The sequence below is a fragment of the Sinocyclocheilus grahami genome, unplaced genomic scaffold (genome assembly GCF_001515645.1).
Source record: "Sinocyclocheilus grahami isolate Dianchi unplaced genomic scaffold, SAMN03320097.WGS_v1.1 scaffold790.1, whole genome shotgun sequence".
Lineage (NCBI taxonomy): Eukaryota > Metazoa > Chordata > Actinopteri > Cypriniformes > Cyprinidae > Sinocyclocheilus > Sinocyclocheilus grahami.
In genome coordinates this window covers 862,892-872,157 of record NW_015505969.1, presented here as the reverse complement: position 1 = coordinate 872,157, position 9,266 = coordinate 862,892, and the positions used below count along the sequence as shown (strand labels likewise).

The following is a 9,266-nucleotide window of genomic DNA, read 5'->3' as shown; positions in this document are numbered from 1 at the left end:
ATAATTTTTAACCCAGCAAAGTTACGGACTGCAGCTTCAATATGAATGACAGACAGAAGGAAAATTAGACAGCTGTCGCTTTAAGAGCTTCCCAGGTCCATTATATTGTAACACGTGCATTTAAAAGATGGCACGTGTGTTGCAAAGATGGAATTTTGACACCTTCAGTTATGTATAAGGCCAATAAAGTGCCAAATATAACTCGCACGCAATAAACTGTCAGACAGCGCTCAGTCTCTCTTGCGCATATGGAGAAATTAGTTGTCTTTCGCTGCTGACTGCAATTCAAGCTAGGGCTTAAAATCACTTGTTTTAAACCACAATGCTTAAAAAAAGCATGCAAATAATAAGCTTTCCTGACCACGCAGCACAACAACCTCACGTGAATGAGTAACATAAGAAGGCTGTTGATAGGCTAGTTCGAGATATTCAATATTTTTTTAAGTCAATCTCAAGCCATTAGACCTTTCTAATTATGTAGCTTGATTGAATAACGTTAATAGGTTATCTTGTTTATTTAGAGAAAATATTGTTTCCTTTTTATAGACCTATAATATCCCTAGAAATTATTTCAGCAATATATCATGTGAACAACAAATCTTAATCCGTTTAACTCACCAATGAAAACCGTCGAGATGTCTTCTAGTTCTCTCCATTCTCATATTATGGCCACATCTTGAGCACTTTACTCTCCTTGCTAGTAACTTTTTGCTTTGTAGCCATTTAATGAGCTTGAGTTTCCTGTTAGTTGTGGGTTTCTGAATCGCAAAAGCAGTAATTTTGAATGCAACATTGCTGTTACTCTTCACCAAGACACACTTCATACGTTCATGAGCGTACTGCTAACCAGGCAGAGCCGTTGGTGCTAGTGAATTAAACTCAGGTCAGGTGGTGCGAAAAATACCAGAGATTGCCCCGCCTATTTCCGGTGCAAATAAGAACCTGCTTCAATCATGCAGGAGGGCTTGAACATAATACATACTTTAACCCAAGTAAAACTTTATGGTATTGCACCGTCTTTGGAAGAATAAACAAACTGGGATAACTGTAAAGATAGCAAAGACACACCAGAGCTTCACGTATGGTTTAGAGATGGAATTACAGTAATAAAAATCCAAACCATGTCATTAGTCAATGAGGACGATGGGGTGGCGCCAACCGCGCCATTAACCATAGCTTCGCGCGAATCAACAGATTTGAGCAAGATGGATGAGAAGAGAAAGGCAACGCGGTGTGGGAGGAAAATTACCAACAAAATGGGCAAATACAGCTCAGATGAATATGGTAAGTACTTGTAACATGCTGTTTGTTGTTTGATGTACTTTTGTCAGGCTTGCAAACTTGGGTTGCCAGGGTGGAGTGAGATTTTGGTAACTCATTGTCCCGGTTTCACAGACAAGGCTTGAGCCTAGTCTCAGACTAAAATGCATGTTTGAGCGGTTTTAACTGAACACAGCTTGCACTGACATATCTTAAAATATGTCAGTGCAATTGTTTTGCACACAGTAATGTTTTATTTTCTAAGGCATGTTTATAAAATATCCTAATTGAAATAAGGCCTAATGGCTTAATCTAAGCCCTGTCTGTGAAACCATGCCATTCTTTTTTATGTATTTAATCATAATGATGTAAATTACCAATACGCTTTATGTTGTACTAGAAAATTTCTCTATTAATGTTCCTTGCTAATTAGATAACTACCTAATATTACCTCTGATGTAATTTACTAATTGAATAACATGTTTTACTGGTCAAATTATTTTAAAGGGGTCATATGATGTTGCTAAAAAAAACATTATTTTGTGTATGTGGTGTAATAAAATGTTTATGCGGTTTAAGGTTAAAAAAAACACATTATTTTCCACATACTGTACATTATTGTTTCTCCTCTATGCCCCGCCTTTCTGAAATGCGTCGATTTTTACAAAGCTCATCGGTCTGAAAAGCTAAGTGTGCTTTGATTGGCCAGCTATCCAGTGCGTTGTGATTGGCCGAATACCTCGAGCGTGTGACGGAAATGTTACGCCCCTTACCATACTGTCAGACCGTGTCCCGGAGCGATGAGACAAAAACATTAAAACCCATTATAAACGAGGCATTTGTTGCATCCAGTGGGGACATAATTACGGATTATAATGACTTATACTATGGTTTTATGCGTTGCATCGCGCTGCATAAACATTAAACCATGTCTGCATTTGTGATCGAAGAAATGACAAACAACAAGTGCTACTCTACACTGCTCAAAACTCGCGTTTGAATCGGCAGTGGCAAATTCTTTATATATAAAAAACGTACTTACAGTCTGTGAGTCAGAACAGCCGGAATTGTAGTCTACTCTCCAGGATCAGGAAACAGTCCTCCATAAAATGTGATGCACACATCTGAATATTTGGGTTGAACTGTTCTGAAACAGTGTTGTAAATACATCTTAATCACTGATTTCTAGTCGTGTCCATTTTTGGAAGGCCAAACAAAGTAGTTTCGCTTTCACAACGAAACACAGCGTCACACACGGCGGCCTTGAGTGAGCGGAGGCCGGCGAATTCGACGAAGGAGCAAAAAATTATAAAAAAAAAAAAGACAAAGATAATTGTTGAATTTCAATTTTAATTTAGATATTTAATTTGTGTAATTTGGTTCACAGAAATGTGGCTGTTAATGTGTAGAGTGTAAATTATGTATCTTGAATTAGGCCACATTTTTCTTATTTTGCTTTCAGCCAAGTTACATATTTTTTATTTATTTTTTATAAGGTGCACCCACTTTACAGATTGCTCTTGACAAAGCAAAACAGACAATAGAGATACAAAAGCAGAAGATGCTTCATCTTCAGGAAAAAGTTGACTCTCTAACAGATGACAAAATTTTTCTCAGATCAAGATTGGAGGATAGTACGTAATAGGGTCATGAACTTGCTTTAAGAACAATTCTGCTAGTCAGAATGTGGCAATGTTTAATTAGAAATACTTTCATCAGACAAGAAAGGCTGTGGACCCTGAGGGTGACATTAGCCCCTTTCGCACTGGGTAGTTATAGGAATTTGGTTTTAGGAACTAGCCACCGGGGTGGTTCCCCGAGAACTAAATGTTCCCCTAGGGCGGGGGTAGGCAAGTTCGGTCCTAGAGAGCCACAGTCCTGCAGAGTTCAGCTCCTACCCTGAAAAAAAACTTACCTGCCTATAGCCTTAGTAATCCTGAAGACATTGATTAGCTTGTTCAGGTGTGTTTGATTAGGGTTGGAGCTGAACTCTGCAGGACCGAACTTGCCTACCCCTGCCCTAGGGCAGTGGTTTTCAAACCTCTCCATGAAGTACCCTGCGGCACTGCACGTTTTGCATGTCTCCCTATATCTGACACATCCACTTGCAGGTCTTGCTTGTCTACTAATGAGCTGATGAGTTGAATCAGGTGTAATAGATGAGGGAGACATACAAAATGTGCAGGGCTGGGGTACTCCAGGACAGGTTTAAGAACCACTACCCTAGGGCCATTTTTCTAGTTGCATTCGCACCGCCAGTAGGAGCTCTGAAGTGACACAAGCCGTGCTTGTTGTTGTGACTTATTTTGACAGCACTACGAACGCCAGAGCCTGAGCACACAGCGCTCCCATTCTCTGTCTTCATTAGTTTACGATCTGTTTAACAGTCCTGTCTAATATGTTATTAGATAGAACTGTTATACAAAGAAAATAATCAGTATATGAAAAAGTATTAGTGTTTGCCATGTGGTTGATGTCCAATGTCACTAGCTGCGCAGAAATAGATAATCATGTTTCGCTCGGTCGCCTCAAACTTGCGTTGGATTTTATCCTTAGTGTAAGATTGATAGGTCCATCTATCACTGTTTTCTGTGTTCGTAGTTTGCTTAGCCAATCAGCCTAAACTTACGTCACTGGTAGTTCCTATTGTGCTGGGCTAGACCCTACTCTTAAGTAGGAGCTTAAGGAGTTCCTAGAACTAAAATCATTCCCAGTTCCTGCAGTGCGAACATGCCAAAAAGCGGGTACTTCTGCCAGTAGTTATAGGATCTATAAAAGGTTCCTCTAGTGCGAATGCCCATATTCCCCTATGCTAAACTGTAATCAGTGAGACATTAGGGTAACACTATTTTACATGTGCTATCAAAGACTGGTTGTTGAAGAATTTTGCATATGTTTTAAGAAGGTTGTTGACCAATAAGGTCACCCTCTCTTTTTTGCATTTGTGACATTAAAAACGTTTTCCTAAATTAACTGTGGTAAAAAAATATGTAACGCCTTTACCTGTAGTTTTGTTCTCTACATATTTTTAATTGTTCTTTGTCATAGAACTTCTGAGGCATGAAGCAGTTATCTCGCCTGGACAGGCACTGACTGCATCTTCATCCACTACTGCTGCATCACAGGAGAATGAGTCCAGTGATGAATCTTCTGATTCCTCAGAATCTTCAGATTAATCAGATTCTGAACCAAGAGCAAAGAAGAAGAAAAAGGATAAAAAGTGAAAAAAACACAAATAAATCCAAGAAACTGAGGGTTGATTTTAGAGGAAGTATGTTTATTCTATCAAAAGTATTAAAAGGTATAGTTCATCCAGAAATGAAAATTGTCAAGGCCTTAAGTGAATAACCGGACAGCATGTCTCATCGCATCTGCTTTTTGGAGAAAGTGTTAATAATATACTTTATTTTATATAGCGCTCTTAAAAGTTGCATCTCAAAACGAACAAACAAATAAAATATGTTGACATAAAAAATAGAAACATACATCAAAACAAATTTAAGAGACAAAGATGTATAAAAAAAAACTGAATATTCACTTGCATGCTAGCTTAAAAAATAAGTTTTAAGTGAAGATTTAAAAACACTAAGACAGTCCACGTGTCTGATCTCAGTGGGAAGATAATTCCAGAGTTTTGGAGCCACAGAAGAAAAAGCCTGATCACCCATAGTACGTAAAACGTCGAAGGAACAATTAAAAAGCCAGAATCAGAAGAGTGGAGATTTTGTCTAGGGGTGTAGACCGTTAAAAGTTCAGACAGGTATTGTGGTGCTGAACCATGCAAGGCCTTGTAGGTAAGCATGATGGCAATATGAACTGTTAATGGCAATATGGACTGACCGCGATATCTATGGGTATTTAAAGGTACACCATGTCACTTTTGGTGCTCTAGCGGTTCATAAACAAAACTGCATGCATCTCGCATAAGAACATTGTAGCCAGAGATACTTCTCTGTTTATGTCAATGACGAGTCACGCAGGTACTGGGGTTGGCATCCTGCTCTGTCTAAAGTACTCAGAACATAAACAACTTTAGTGATAAATGTACCGTAATGATTCCGGATAAGACAAAAACATGGTTTGGAAGATGGATTCATGATGTACTCGCTGATTTAATAAATTCTGTAAATTTTGAACAAAAAAAGTGCTACATTGTGAACCTTAAAGGTAATCTGCTAACCTGGCTAGTTATTTTTATTGTTGCCATTTTATTCAAGTGTAATATCCGAATGTTAGTGAGAAGAAAAATAAAAAAAAAACTTTTTGATATCAGTATGCGTATGCGATGAACATTGTTTATGCTCTTTTTTAGTAGCTCCTTGCACAATATTTAATAAAGCACATACAAATGAACTTAACTGGAAGCGATGCAACCTGTTTTACAACAGAATTAAGTTTGTTGTCATAACCACATTTTGGTTTTGTAGTCTGTTCTTAAAGCAATAGCACACACCAAAATGATAATTATCATTATTAATATAATTTACTCACCTTTTATGTTGTTTCAAACTCGTACAACATTCTTCTTTCCCCTCCAGTAAGAACCCCTGAAGACTCCATCAAACGCTACCACAAAGTATTACAACTGGTAAATGGTGGTTTCAGTAAAACTGAAGCATACAACAAAAAAAATGTTGACAGAAATACGATTGTCATGCAAGCCCCCATTGCTGAGTTGGCAATTGCAAATCCTGAGGAGTACAAAGCTATGAGAGTGACCTTTAAAAAGGGAGAAAGCATCCAAAAATGTTCTGGTATCTGTCTTGCACGGTGCCTGGCTCAGCCTAATGTAGACATGATAAAAAAATTGAAGGAGAGCTGTGCCCTTCTTGATATCTCAAAGAAGTGAGGTATATACTTGTTGCTTAAAGGGATAGTTCACTCAAAAATGAAAATTGTCATAATTTACTCACCCTCAAGTAGTTCCAAACCTGTATGAGTTTGTTTCCTCTGCTGTACACAAAGGAAGCTATTTGGAAGAATGTTTGCAACCAAGCAGATCTTGGGCAACGCTGACTGCCATAGTAGGAAAAAAAATACTATGGTAGTCAATGGGTGTGGAGATCTGCTTGGTTGCAAACATTCTTCCAAATAGCTTCCTTTGTGTACAGCAGAGGAAAGAAATTATGACAATTTTCATTTGTGGGTGAACTATCCCTTTAATATCGAACATTGTTTTGTTTAAAAAAAGTTTATAACGTAAAACGTAACCAAAAAAAAGTTTATAATGTTACTGTTGGTTATTAGTGAACATTCTCCAAACAGTTTTAAATATTGATTTTATTTTTGCATTGTTACGTAATATCTTTACATTTTATGTTGAGTTTTATGTAAAGTAATATACAAGTAAAATACAACGTAACAACCTCTTGGTTTAAGGTGCACTGATATAAAAGCTTTGTTAGATAAAATGTGTGTTTTACCTTTTAATTTCTGTGCTTTTTTTAAGTGCTGGTGAATATGTATCTTAAAGTAATCATCTTGGATATACTGGTGCAAAATAAGAATCACCTTGGTGGATGTTAATTGGTATTTTAGATTATGACTTTACATGACTACACATTATTAAATCATTGACAACTCATAGACTAACATAAATTCATGACTTGTTAATGTATCATTATGTCATGACTTTACTTGGGGGGGCACATTATTACTAACTCATCATTAATTACTTATAAAGTAACATGAATTCACGACTTGTTAATTTATCATTATGTCATGACTTGTCTTGGAGGGGCTTATCTTTAAAAGGTTATCAATTACACATGTTCTATACATAATGAGCTAATTTAAATGGTTAGCTTTTTGGTGGTTAGTAAAGAAGTGGAAGAGCAGAGGTTCTGTGGCTGCATTTGGATGGAGAAGGAACTGAACGGTAGGAGGAAAGTTGACATTTTGAATGGCAATAGTGGCCAAAAGAAGAGCAAGAACACAAGACAAACGTCTGACTGCAGTGCATTATTATGATATAAAGACAGTAAACCAATCCATAACATAACCAAAGCGATAACCATCATCTCTATACTAACACTGATTTTAATTTGGAAAATTGCATCTGCTTAATGAATACGTTATTGTAGGACGGCAGCAGAATTCATGACTTGTTAATGTATCATTATGTCATGACTTTACTTGGGGGGGCACATTATTACTAACTCATCATTAATTACTTATAAAGTAACATGAATTCACGGTAGGAGGAACGGTAGGAGGAAAGTTGACATTTTGAATGGCAATAGTGGCCCAAAAGAAGAGCAAGAACACAAGACAAACGTCTGACTGCAGTGCATTATTATGATATAAAGACAGTAAACCAATCCATAACATAACCAAAGCGATAACCATCATCTCTATACTAACACTGATTTTAATTTGGAAAATTGCATCTGCTTAATGAATACGTTATTGTAGGACGGCAGCAGTGGAATCACTCAAAACAGAATGAGATGAAATTGTTTTTAATTATGAATACATCATTGTGTGTTGGATGAGTTAGGTTAAACGTAAATATTGCAAGAAATCCACTGTCGTGGTGATAATTAATTGTGTGATAATTAATACATTAACTAACATGCAGGAACTAACATGTACTTAAGGTAGTGTTATTCATGCAGTAGTTCATGTGACTCATGTCGTAGTTAAATTAGTTCTTCATTAGTTCTTGACTAATACATATCTTAACTCATCATTAGTTCATAGTCAAGTAATTATTAATTCAGGTATTAGTACATGATAATTCATGTACTGTTATTTTAAAGTGTTACCATATATATATATATATATATATATATATATATATATATATATATATATATATATGTATATATATACCCTGATAGCACACGTACATCTCGGAGACCTTTATTTGATGTCTGCATTTACATCTGCAAGACATATTTTTTAGAGTGTTTGCTCATCTGCAATACGTCTATAGGACATTTCCTTTTAGATGTCAAATAGACCTCTATTAGATGTCTTTAAGATATTTGTGATTTAGAATGTATGTACAACTGACATCTGAAAGATGCCTGTCAGACGTTTGTAGACAGCAGATGCTTTCCAGATCAAGAGATCTTTAACAGACATCTTGCAGACGTACGTGTGCTATCTGGGATATATGTACTTCATATAAATATATATACAGTATATGAAAAATGAAGACTTTGGTTCCAAAACGCGATAAACGCCATTTAAAAAAAATAAATAGTTTCCCCCAAAATCAGTATTGTATCTGGTCAGTATTGAAAAGTCGATTTTTAATTTTACGCAAAATGCAATATCCGCCGAGTTATTCTGTCATGTTTTCTCCCTTTCTTTCCAAACCGCGACAAATGCCAGTCTCCCTTCTCTGCAGAATGCGATATATCCGCTCAATCAATCACAGCGCACCATTCCACGCACTCTAGACAGTTATGGCAGTGCTTTGAATACACCCGGCATCCTAGTTTTCCTCATCTATTTTGTACTTTGTGATCAACAAACAAACTTAGGGCTGCACGATAAATTGCATGTGATTGTCATGCGCATCTCGTAAGTAAAGCCGGTTCTGTGATTAATAGTAAATCTACATCACGTGCTTTCAGATGGAGCGGCATTTCATACACAGAGTCGTAGATCACTGCTATATCGCATTCATAATCGCAGATGAGTCACATTCGATTATGAACGCGATATTGCGTAGCTTGTCAGTGTAAGTGTTTTTATTAAATGCCATTAATGTTTTTGTTAATACAGCGTATAGCACTAGTCATCTAAATGAATGTAACATGCCAAAGATTAATGCACTTTTCGAAGTTGAATGTAAGGAAAATGTCATTTTGGAATTTCTGTGGTTTAATGTGATATTGTTGTTCATGTATGTTCATGATGAAATTTTCTTTTATTGCTGTAATTAATTTATAGCATTAACAAGATGACCCGCTGAATTCATTTTGGGAGCGATGACTGATTGAATGTATTTTTAGTCCAGTGCCTGCATATAAGATTAGTATTGACCAAGTTCA

General features: G+C 36.6%; 1 pseudogene; it reads left to right on the top strand.

Annotated features, from left to right (window-relative positions):
* The first annotated feature begins 953 nt into the window (after window positions 1–953).
* Window positions 954–9,266, top strand: part of LOC107561734 (coiled-coil domain-containing protein 106-like) — a 15,078-nt pseudogene continuing 6,765 nt past the window's right edge.